This window comes from Toxorhynchites rutilus, chromosome 2, assembly GCF_029784135.1.
Source record: "Toxorhynchites rutilus septentrionalis strain SRP chromosome 2, ASM2978413v1, whole genome shotgun sequence".
NCBI lineage: Eukaryota > Metazoa > Arthropoda > Insecta > Diptera > Culicidae > Toxorhynchites > Toxorhynchites rutilus.
The window spans coordinates 201,484,974-201,497,628 of NC_073745.1; the positions used below are offsets into that span (position 1 = coordinate 201,484,974).

General features: G+C 40.1%; 2 protein-coding genes across 6 annotated transcripts in view; one reads left to right on the top strand and one right to left on the bottom strand.

Annotated features, from left to right (window-relative positions):
* LOC129764163 (SH3 domain-containing protein Dlish) overlaps positions 1 to 12,655 on the bottom strand; it is an 89,488-nt gene that overhangs the window by 56,778 nt on the left and 20,055 nt on the right. The window lies entirely within an intron of this gene.
* Positions 1 to 12,655, top strand: part of LOC129764161 (protein FAM13A) — a 114,578-nt gene that overhangs the window by 44,931 nt on the left and 56,992 nt on the right. For 4 of the 5 annotated variants that reach the window (XM_055762989.1, XM_055762988.1, XM_055762991.1 and 1 more), the window contains one exon: positions 8,184 to 9,977. The gene's annotated coding sequence lies outside the window, so the exon portion shown is untranslated. Of the gene's footprint in view, positions 1 to 7,989; positions 8,088 to 8,183; positions 9,978 to 12,655 lie in introns of those variants that run through there. The other variant, XM_055762992.1, reaches the window with a different exon arrangement.

The following is a 12,655-nucleotide window of genomic DNA, read 5'->3' on the forward strand; positions in this document are numbered from 1 at the left end:
TATATTTACATAAGCAAGCAAACGGAACCAAATTTGGCATGTAGAGGTTTTAGGAGGTAAGACATGTTTTTATGGTGATTCGACACTCCTTTCCTCTCTTTAAGGGGAGGCTGTCATAAAAACACAAATTTTTGCATATCCCGAGAACTAATCAAGCAAAGGGGTAAGCACAAAACTCGAAGAAGCAATTGTCATATTTGAGATGTCATAATTTTAGTATATTTTCTGTATCAAATATGTATTTCATGTAAGGGAGAAACATGTTATTTGTAAGTGATTGAAAAATCTTAAACGAGAATTGTATCCGAAAATAATTTTATATTACAATGACGAGTTTTGGTAGAATTAGTAGGAAATTTATAGTGAAAGGAAATTGTAAAGGGTCAATTAGAAGATCAATCAATCAAAAGATCTACGTTTGGACCAATGAACGTTCGCTTAGCGGGAAAACGTGAATGTTTGAAAGTATTGATAACAAAAAAATCCATTTTGGGCAGAACGAAGTTTGGCGAGTCAGCTAGTGAGATATAACGGGTGAACAAAGAATTCGTGCCAACTGCAAATATTTTTTGAAATGAACAAAAAATCTAGAATGTGAGAAATTCGTGAAGCTCATTGATTATATCTTGATTTTATCTGTTAGAAACGCACTCATAAAGACGAAAGTTACGAATCGTTCGTTCTCAGAGTCGCGTAGGATTTTGTACTTCTGATACGAATGCTCCTCTAATTTACTCCAAACTTTGAAAAATCGGCAAGAAAAAACGGCTGAGCGTATCAATCTGAAACATTCACAGATGTTTAGGGAATACACTAGCCCTACAAACATTAGACCTTACGGGGATATTTGCGAATTACAGTAGGTTTTGCAAAGCACTACAAAAATTCAGTTTTTGGCTTTTTATTTAAATCGATGCAAAAAATTATTTTTTTTGTCAAAGTAACAAATTATCCTTATGCAGAATTTATTGGAGTTTCTAAAACTGTTCATTGAATTATTCATCATCAGCAGCGAAGGGGTAGTTTTTCATTCAAACTGAAATATCTCTGTATGGGAAGGTCCTATAGGAACGTTCTTGGGACCAACTGAAAGCTGGTTGATAAGGTTATTAAGATTCGCTGTTAAGTTGGTTAGCAAAAAATTGTGTAAGACCAGAATATTGTTGAAAAAACAAAGAAAAGTCGATTTTTATTTCTTCTCGATATTGTTGCCTAATACACCTACAAGATATCAAGATTAAAATATGTACTGTTTAAATGTTTAAATTTCATTCTTCGGCATAAGCTTCGAGTAACCGGTCATGTGCTGTGAGCGTCTCCGTTAAAGCATTGTTTTCGGTTACCGTTGGCTGTTATTTTTTTTTTATCGCCCGGGTGTGCTTTTTTCGCGCGTTTTCGAACTGTTCGAGATATCGTAAAACGCAGTGTGAACTCGGAATTAGTGAGAAAAGCAGAATCATCAAAGCCTGGCAAGGCCAGCCGGCTTTCAGTTTTCGCCGATTTGTCGCCATCGCAATCGAAGTCGGACGTCGGGTGCTCAGTTGCACGCACACAATACCAGCGCGATTCGCTGTTCACTTACAGCAGTGTGAAGGAGAGCATCACTTCTTAGTGGTGTGTGATAGTGCCGAGCGCTCAAGCGCTCCGATTGAGAAGCAAGCAGCGGTTGCCAGTTCATCAGCACTGGGTGCATTGTGGTGAATAGAAATAAATAAGATATAAGATTTTATTTTTTTTATTTTTTTTTATTTTTAATTATTATTATTATTAAAACAAAATATTAGATTAGAGGTACCAATTACGGAATGGCAGAAGGAGGGGGAGGATCTCCAGATATGGAGATCTCTGATGATGACTCCCCTCTGGTTGAAAAAACAAATAAAGGAACAGCGAAGACACTTAAACGCGTTCCTACATCAGAGGATGTTTCGTCCGGGGACGAGTCTGCTAACTCTAGCAAGCCCCCCTCTAAAAAACCTGCAAATATCTCCTCTCCAACCCCCCTCGCTCCTACCCCAGCTCAGATTTCGCCTCCCCATCCTGTTGTCCCCGATCCCCTTCAATCCTCGTCATCTCCTTCTCCTCCTGTTGTCTTCTCTCCACGTGTCAAGGTCTATCCTGAAGATGCACCTGGAACTGGTCCGTGGGTTGTTTTCTTCAGGCCTAAGCCGAACGGAAAAGCACTTAATGTTATTCAGATCATGAAAGATCTGGCAAGATACTCCTCCGTGACAGAAATTACGAAGGTTAGACCGACCAAACTGCGTGTTGTCGTGGCTGATCGGAAAGACGCAAACGGTATTGTCGTCGACCAGAGGTTTACCCTGGAATATCGTGTCTACGTGCCTTCCCATGACGTAGAAATCTCGGGGGTGATAACCGAAACGGGTCTGACGTGCAAATCAATTATGGAAGGAGATGGCAGATTTAAAAAGCTGCCTTTGATTAAGGTTAAAATCTTAGAATGCCGACAACTCGGCAAAGTCTCCCAGGAAGGGAAAGAATCGAAATTTACGCCGTCCGACTCGTTTAGAGTCACTTTTGCTGGCTCCGCCCTCCCTGACTACGTTATGGTGGACAAATTGAGGCTACCGCTGCGACTCTTCGTGCCAAAGCCCATGACTTGCCTGAAATGCAAGTCAGTTGGTCACACAGCAGCTTACTGCGCCAACAAGGAGCGCTGTGCCACTTGCGGAGAGCAACATGTGGACAAATCCTGCAGTGCGATTGAGCAAAAGTGTCCATATTGCGGAGGAAATCCGCACGTGCTCTCGGCTTGTGAAACTTACAAGAGTCGCTGGGAGAAGCAGAAGCGCTCTTTAAAGGAACGCTCGAAGCGCACTTTTGCGGAAATTTTGAAGGGCGCTTCTCCATTGGCCCAACAGCAACAACCTTTAACCGCAAACAATGTCTTCGCTTCGCTGCCAGTTGACGAAATGGAAGCGGATACAGCTAACGAGGGCACACCGTACATCTTCCAAGGGAATCCCCGGCGCAAAAATGTGACCACTCCCAAAGTTCAAGGACAAGCCCCTCCGGTTATACCCTCTGTTAGCATGCCTAAAAAATCGAGTGCAGCGGACAAGCAAAATCAGGTTCCTCCTGGCTTCCGTGGGAATAATTCACCTTCGAACGACCCAGCACTCGAAGGGACATCAAAAACCCCAACTGTCCCTATTTTACCGACCAGTTCAACTTCCCAATCGGGATTTATAAAGTTGACTGACCTTGTGGCTCAAATCTTCACATGCTTTAATGTTTCCGACTCCATCAGAACCATTGTCATATCAATGCTTCCAGTATTAAAGACAATTTTGCAACAATTGATGCAAACATGGCCCCTCCTTGCAATGATTATCTCTCTTGATGTCTAATTCAAATAGAGAGGTCGGAGATATCACTGTTTTACAGTGGAATTGTCGTAGTCTTATCCCTAAATTGGATACATTCAAATTTTTAATTCATAACTTCAATTGTGATGTTTTTGCTCTGTCCGAAACTTGGCTTTCTTCGCGAGATGATCTCTCTTTCCACGATTTTAATATTATACGTTTGGACCGTGATGACAGATACGGAGGGGTGCTATTGGGGATCAATAAGTGCCACTCATTTTTTCGAATTGACCTTCCACCTATTGGAGGGATTGAAGCTGTTGCTTGTCATGCAAACATCAGAGGAAAAGACCTCTGTATTGTCAGCTTGTATTGGCCTCCGAGAGCTGCGGTTAGCCGCAAGCAACTTGTTGACATGTGCTCACTCCTTCCTGAGCCACGATTGATCTTGGGAGACTTCAATTCTCACGGAACTGCCTGGGGGGAACAGTACGACGACAATCGTTCACTCTTGATATATGATCTTTGTAACAGCTTCAATATGACACTTTTGAACACTGGGGAAACAACACGTGTACCTAAACCTCCTGCTAACCCAAGTGCTCTTGACCTCTCGCTTTGCTCGAATTCACTATCGTTAGATTGCAAGTGGAATGTAATCCAGGACCCCAACGGTAGTGATCACTTGCCAATCAAAATTTCCATCACCATTGGGTCGAATTTTTCTGAATCTATAAACATGGCATATGACCTCACAAGACACATTGACTGGAAAAAATATGCGGACGCGATTGCTCTAGCCATCAATTCCAGAGATGGTTTACCTCCATTGGAGGAGTATAACTTCCTTTCTCGTTTGATCTATGACAGCGCGGTTCGCGCTCAAACGAAACCCATCCCAGGCTCCACTATTCGTCGAAGGCCTCCCAATCCATGGTGGGATAGCCAATGTTCCAAGCTTTATCAGGATAAATCGAACGCATTCAAAGCTTTTCGGAAACGTGGAACCCCTGAAAATTTTCAGACGTATTTGGACCTTGAAAATCAATTTAAAAACTTGATCAAAGGGAAAAAACGTGCTTATTGGCGAAATTTCGTGGGAGGTTTGTCACGAGAAACGTCAATGAAAAAATTATGGAAAGTGGCTCGAAACATGAGAAATCGCTCTTCATCCAATGAAAGCGAGGAATATTCACATCGATGGATTTTGAATTTTGCACGGAAGGTTTGTCCTGATTCCGCTTCTGTGCAAAAAATTGTTCGAGACATACCACAAGATAGGTGCGATCTTGATTCCGAGTTTTCGATGGTAGAATTCTCTCTTGCTCTGCTTTCATGTAACAATTCTGCTCCGGGATCGGATAGAATTAAGTTCAACTTGCTGAAAAACCTCCCTGATGTGGCGAAACATCGCTTGTTGAATTTATTCAATCGGTTTCTGGAGAATAATATTGTTCCAGATGATTGGAGACAAGTACGAGTTATAGCTATTCAAAAACCCGGAAAACCCGCGTCCGACTTCAATTCGTACCGCCCAATAGCAATGCTGTCTTGTATACGGAAATTGTTGGAGAAAATGATCTTGTTTCGCCTTGATCGATGGGTTGAAACGAATGGCCTACTCTCAGATACACAATATGGGTTCCGCAGGGGCAAGGGGACGAATGATTGTCTTGCGTTGCTTTCTTCAGAAATTCAAATGGCTTACGCCGGAAAAAAACAAATGGCTTCAGTATTCTTGGACATAAAGGGGGCCTTTGATTCTGTTTCAATAGAGGTTTTGACAGACAAATTACACTCTCGGGGTCTGCCGCCTCTATTGAATAATATGTTATATAACTTGCTTTGTGAGAAGCATTTGAACTTTTCTCACGGAGATTCGGCAGTAAGTCGGGTCTCTTACATGGGCCTCCCCCAGGGCTCATGTTTAAGCCCCCTTTTGTACAACTTCTATGTAAGCGACATCGACAATTGCCTTACACAAAATTGCAGCCTAAGACAACTTGCAGATGATGGAGTGGTCTCTGTCGTAGGATCAACAGAATCCGACCTACAAGAACCCTTACAAGATACTTTGAACAATTTTTCAACCTGGGCCATTGGGCTAGGGATCGAATTCTCCACGGAGAAAACAGAGATGGTGGTTTTTTCTAGGAAGCATAGACCAGCAAAACCAAAGCTTCAACTTTTGGGTAAACCGATCACTCATGCTATGTCATTCAAGTATCTTGGGGTCTGGTTCGACTCCAAATGTACTTGGGGGGCCCATATTAGGTATCTGAGTAAAAAATGCCAACAAAGAATAAATTTTCTCCGTACAATTACCGGCACCTGGTGGGGAGCCCATCCCGAAGATCTTATAATGTTGTATAGAACAACTATTCTCTCAGTGATGGAGTATGGCAGTTTCTGTTTTCAATCAGCTGCCAAAACACACCTCATTAAACTCGAGCGAATTCAGTATCTTTGTCTCCGTATTGCGTTGGGATGTATGCCCTCAACGCATACCATGAGTCTCGAGGTTTTGGCAGGCGTACTCCCACTAAAAGATCGCTTCAATTTATTATCTCTTCGGTTCTTCATCCGGTGTAAGGTCATGAACCTATTGGTGATCGGAAATTTTGAGCGGCTGATCGAGCTAAATTTTCACTCCGGATTCATGAGTTCATATCATGAATTCATCTCCATGCAGGTTGATTCTTCTTCGTATATTCCCAACCGTGTTTGTTTCCCTGACTACATCAATTCCTCTGTGCATTTTGATCTGTCCATGAAGCAAGATATCCATGGATATTCAGATTACCAACGATCGAGGATCGCTCCAACGATCTTCGATGAAAAATATAGGGGTATCAATTGTGATAATATGTACTTTACTGATGGGTCCACTATAAATGAGTCCACAGGATTTGGAGTGTTCAACGAATTTTTTAGCACCTCACACAGTCTTCAGAATCCTTGCTCAGTGTATATTGCTGAATTGGCAGCAATTCATTGGGCGCTGGACAGCGTCGCCTCACGACCTGTTGAACACTATTACATTGTAACGGATAGTCTTAGCTCTGTCGAAGCTATCCGTTCAGTGAGGCCGGAAAAGCACTCGCCGTACTTCCTTGAGAGAATACGAAAAATTTTGAGTGCTTTATCCAGACGCTGTTATGTCATTACCTTTGTGTGGGTCCCTTCTCATTGCTCAATTCCGGGTAATGAGAGGGCTGACTCATTAGCAAAGGTAGGTGCGATTGAAGGCGATATTTATCAGCGTCAAATCGCCTTCAATGAATTTTACTCTTTAGTCCGTAAAAATACCATCGCTAACTGGCAACGCAAATGGAACGAAGATGAATTGGGCCGGTGGCTTCACTCGATTATCCCTAAGGTTAGCCTCAAACCATGGTTCAAAAGTCTGGACTTGAGTCGGGACTTTATTCGCACCTTCTCCCGACTCATGTCCAATCACTGTTCGTTAGACGCGCTACTCTTTCGTTTCACTCTGGCCGGCAGCAATATCTGCGTTTGTGGCCGAGGTTACCACGACATCGAACACGTTGTTTGGTCGTGTGAGGTGTATCTTGTTGCCAGATCGAATTTAGAGAACTCCCTTCGGGCTAGAGGAAGGCAGCCCAATGTGCCGGTGAGAGATGTGTTGGCTCGGTTAGACCTTGATTACATGTCCCAAATATATGTTTTCCTTAAATCTATCGATGTTCGTGTGTGATTATCCTTATATCCTTATACCCTCCATTTCTTCCTTTGTGAGTAATTGGTCCGCTTGCTATAAACAGAAGAATGAAATGTAAATTCACAACTGATGTACGAATAGATTTAAGAATTGAGTGTGTGTGATTATCAACATTGTAATAATTTCCTTATACCCCATCCTTTTCCTGAGAAAATGTCACCCTTTTAATCTCGAGTCCACCACGAGTAATCGGTTTCCCACATTACTAACCATAGATTTAAGAAAATTGTTCATATATATAGTTTTAAAAATATATTTAAGATTTCGGCTCCTTTAAACTTATGTAACTGAGCCTGTAAAAATAAACGAATTTATAAAAAAAAAAAAAATGTTTAAATTTTATTTCGCATAATGTAAACTAAGCTAAAACGCATCACAATTGAACTACCCCTTTAATATCATGTATTCAAGTTCTCCAACTGAACTAACTTTTACAAAATGTCCGATTCTGGATATGTTTGTGTCATTTGCTTAGGAAATGACTTTCCTGTATTATCAACTGGTTTCCTGAATTAAAATCCTCACTGGAAATGCAAGTCCGACGGCCTTCCGGGAATTTCGAGATATCATTAGCGTTTGTTGGGAGCAAGAAAAAGTTCAAATTAGCGCTATGAAGTGAACCAAAAATTTGCATATTTTGAGTACCCGGTGTAGTTACTGCTAGGGTTTCTGAGACCTTCGTGGATTGTTTGGGTTTTTTTTTAATATCTCATTTTACAATTATTCCTTTGAGACCATCCTATCGCTACTTATCTTATTAGCGGAGTACTTCGAGAACAAAGAAACGTGATGTACTACAATCGAAACAACGCTTCGTTATACAATGGAAACGGAAGGTTTTTACTGGCGAGTCAATGTAGAAAACATTAGCGACAATAAGCCAATTAACGGTTGGCTTGCCAGTCGATCAATTCCACCGTGTTTGTGTGTTCCATGTGACACCCCCGATTGGACGGCGCTGTCCGTGACATTTCATTTACATCCCAAGGTCACTCTCGTAAGCACACCTTTGTGTAGGTTTGGTTGATACACGTGTCCCCCCTAAATTAATAACATTGTAATAAAAATTCATTGACCGTTTTCCCTTTCTCTGTCCTTTTGTGTTTCAGGAAGATCAATTCGATTCGTTAGCGCGGCCCATAATTCCTACAATCGGCAAGGAGGTCATCAGTGACGACTTCCGTCATTGCCCTAGAAGAGAGACTCGTAGCAGCCCGGCTGCGTTCATAAATCTGCCCGAATACACAGACGCAGCAACCATCGAGGGAAAAACACCACTACATACACAGCGCCATGTGAAATTGAGATAATCGGTGGAAAGCAAACGAGTGAAGTGTGTTTTTTTGTGAACTTTGGGGGCGAACATATACGGGGGTTTGTCACGTACAACATCTCTCGGAAAACTAGTCGGGAGAGAAATTTTTTTTTGTGAGAGTGGTGTGTAGAAGCTAAATTGTTGTGATTGCTACGATCGCTTTGCGGCCACCCACCACCCACCTCCTGAACGACAACGCGCGAAGCTTCGCGCTTGGATCGGCTGTCTCAACAAAGACAAACAAAGACCGAGACACCCGGCCTTTCGGTCTCCGCTCACATATTGGTTGGATATTTGCTGCGTAATAAGCGCTTGACTGTACAAGTAGCCGGTGGCGGTGCTTACCGGTGATCAATCAACGAAAGTTTGTCCCGTGTTTATCTGACTGAGATAGACACTCACATCACCAACAAAACAAAACAGCGTTGATTGTGAGGTCCAATCTGTCAGGATCGTGATTTGTGCTAGTGTAAAGTAAGCTCACAAACTGCTCACGTAAGCTATATTTGCGGCGTTGAAGGAGCAGACGGCAGTTTTCGTTCATATAGGCGCTCCTGAACATAGCAGTGCGACCGGTGTTTGTCTAAATCTGTACATCCGTCATCCCCAGAGACAAAAAGTTTAAATCTGGGGCACTCTACGCGGTTCCCATGCTAAACTACCGCCTCGTTTCAACACATTTCTTGAAACAACCGTAGATTCGTTAAGGACCGGTCGTAAAAATGTGCAGAGATAGAGATATGCCACTTCGATGAATTAATTGCAATTAATTGTTCTGCCCGTGTTCCCTTCTCGTGCGTGCATATGAGCACGGCCGTGAGTGGTTACCTTCCATACTGTGTTGTCATCGTTGAAAAAAGTGTTGCGATTTTCCATCATCGCTGTGTCGTTTCTCGGAAAAGTCTGTACGGGTGAAAGTGCATCAAAACAATCAGTCAATCAATCGACGGACGATTTTTCGCCGCATCGAACACGAAACTGTGAGCACCAATTCAGCAGCTAGTGTCACACATCATCTGATCTACACTTTGTCACGACCTGTCAAACAAACGGAGAGGGAAATCGAATTTCCCTTTCGGAGAGATCACACTTTTCAGGCGTGTGTATGTTATGGTTTTGTGGTGAGCGTATGTTCTGAGCTCCACAAATTAATTGCACACGATTCTCGACGACCACTCCTTCATTTGTTATTGCCGAAAAGTGAGAAGTATATAATTTAAAGGGCAAAACAAAATCACCATAATCGGCCCCATTAATAATTCATCGTAAATCGGAGTGAAGGTAAACCGCGAAACGTAGAATAAAAAAAGTGTGTTAACATCGTTGCGTTTGCCTCGCTGATCGAAGTTGCAGCGATTTTGTGTTTGTACCAGAACGCGGGGTTTCGCTGGAAGTGGTGAGCATTCGGAAGCGGTTTCTTTGTTTTTTTTCTTGCACGAGTCAGCATAACATAGCAAAAACAACAACAGCCAGCAACAGCAATAACAAAAACAACTCATACGCAGGATTCGGCGAATAGTTTGCGAAAATTCCACCCAAAATTGAAGTATTTACTAAAACCGTTTGGGAAACAGTAACGGCTTGTGTGGTAAGTTGATGATCAATTTTATCTGTGACTATTTATAACCCTGGGGAGCTTTGTCGTGGTACGACGGGAGAAATAAATATTTTTAAGGGGATGCTACATTATTGTTGTGCTGGTAGTAAACAACAAGTAAACAGAAAGAAGAATTAATGGGAGCGCAGTAAACTGATCCCATACAGCGGTGGACAAAACAGTAAGACCACAAAGACAAATTTTCGTTCATCGTTCCAATAACTCACAAGATTTTTTGTTTTGTTTACTACACAATGAAAGATCAAAAATAAATACAGTAGAACAACAAAAAAGAATTGAAAAAGGGTAGCGAAGTTAATTCATTCAAAAAATAAAAAATGTCACAGGAGGGTTGAGTTCGAAACACGACCACAAAATTGACGTGCATTTGGATATGTTTGATTTTTTTTCATTAAACTCTTTGATAATAATTTGGTGGCCCTCAAAAGAGCCGTTTATTTTGGTTGTTGGATATTGTTTGTTCATTTCACCAGTGCATAATAGTCCAGGAGATGCATTTAAGTGGAAATTAGCATTTATAGCCTGACAGTTATTCTCTAGACAAAAACTGTCTTCGACAAAGTTGTTACATACAATAGAGCGCTCATTTTTATGTTATCCAAAAAAGGGTGACCAAAATTTTCGATGAAATAAAAAATCTAACTTTCATATCTTTATAGATAGAGGTAAACATAGTTCGACAATGTTGTAGTACCAGTTATTTGAGACATCTTTGTAGAACAATTTTTTTTTTCTATCTCTATCTATAAAGCTCCTTTTTCCTATGTTACGTTGGGGTCACCATTAAAAAAAACTGTTTTTTTCTCTAACTTTTATATTTCAAATTCTACATACAAACTGTCTTCGAAAGACTTTTAGAACATACTGATACAAATATTTTTCGATGCAGAACTTGTCAATATCTCAACTTCACTCAAAGTTATTGATATTTCTTCCCAAAAAATACGCTCTCTTCAATTGCTTGCCGTTCTTTCTGGGGCAAACATAAAAAATGTTTGTTGACGGAATTGGAAAGAAAAAACCTCACTCTATATAATATGTGATTTTCAAAGATATGTTATTTTTTGTATTTGAGTAGATTAAAATTGAAATCATGAGTTTTTGGGTGCAAACCCATCAATAACTTTGCAGAATTGCTTGAAGGATTGCAGGATTGCAGGAAGCAGGATTGAGATATTGACGAATTCTGCATCGCAAAATGTTGGTATTGATAAGCTCTAAAAGTCGTACGAAGACTATTTTGATGCAGAATTTTAAATATAAAAGTTAAAGTAAAATGACCGGTTTTTTTAATGGTTACCCTAATGTAACTTAGTTAAAATACAACTTTGTGGGAGATGTTAATTCTTTACACAAAAACTGTCTTCGACAAAGTTGTTACATATGATAGAGCGCTCATTTTTATGTTATCAAAAACAGGGTGACAAAATTGTCGATGAAATAAAAAAAAATAACTTTCTTATCTTTATAGATAGAGATAAACATAGTTCGACAATGTTGTAGCCCTAGTTATTTTAAATAACTTTGTTCAATAAAGCTTTTTTCTAATTTTTAATATAATCGATTCAGCGCTTTTTTCCTAAGTTGCATTAGGGTGATCATGAAAAAGCGGGTTTTTTTTGCTCTAACTTTTATATTTCGAATTCTACATCAAAGCTGTCTTAGTACGACTTTTAGAGCTTACCAACATTTTGCGGTGCAGAACTTGTCAATATCCTAATACTACTCAAAGTTATTGATGGTTTTTCACCCAAAAACTCATGATTTGAATTTTAATTTACTCAAATACGAAAAATAACAAGTTTTTGAAAATCACACATTATGTAGAGTGAACTCTGCTCTTTCAAATGCCGCCAATAAACTTTGTTTATGTTTGCCCCAGAAAGAATGGCGAGCGATTGAGAAGAGCGTTTTTTTTGGAAGAAATATCAATAACTTTGAGTGAAGTTGAGATATTGACAAGTTCTGCGTCGAAAAATGTTTGTATCAGTATGTTCTGAAAGACTTTCGAAGACAGTTTGTATGTAGAATTTGAAATACAAAAGTTAGAGCAAAAAACAGTTTTTTTTAATGGTAGGGTCACCAGGGCAACTTAGAAAAAAGGCGCTATATCGGTTAAAAATTTTGTTCTACAAAGATGTCTCAAATAACTGGGACTACAACATTGTCGAACTATGTTTACCTCTATCTATAGAGATAAGAAAGTTAGATTTTTCATTTCATCGAAAATGTTGGTCACCTTATTTTTGGCAACATGAAAATGAGCGCTTTATTATATGTAACAACTTTGTCAAAGAGAGTTTTGGTCTAGAGAATAACTGTCAAGATCTAAATGCTAATTTGCAGTGATATATGGCGATGATGGCAGAGGATGGTGATTATTGTGACATATTTCCCTTTATTCTGGGCCGTACCTGAAAACCCAAATGTCTAGTGGCACTATCTATTTAGGGAGGCAAATTAATTAATAAGTGAAAATATTTACTTCATGCTATTTGATTATTACAAACACGTAGTACTGAACCTTACTCAACTATTTTACCATGAATAAATTTCCTGATATTGGGTTGGAGAAAAGGAAATGTCGTATTTCTGATCAAAATTTGACGCTTTATTTAACATACTTAAAATTATCTAATTTAAGTCAA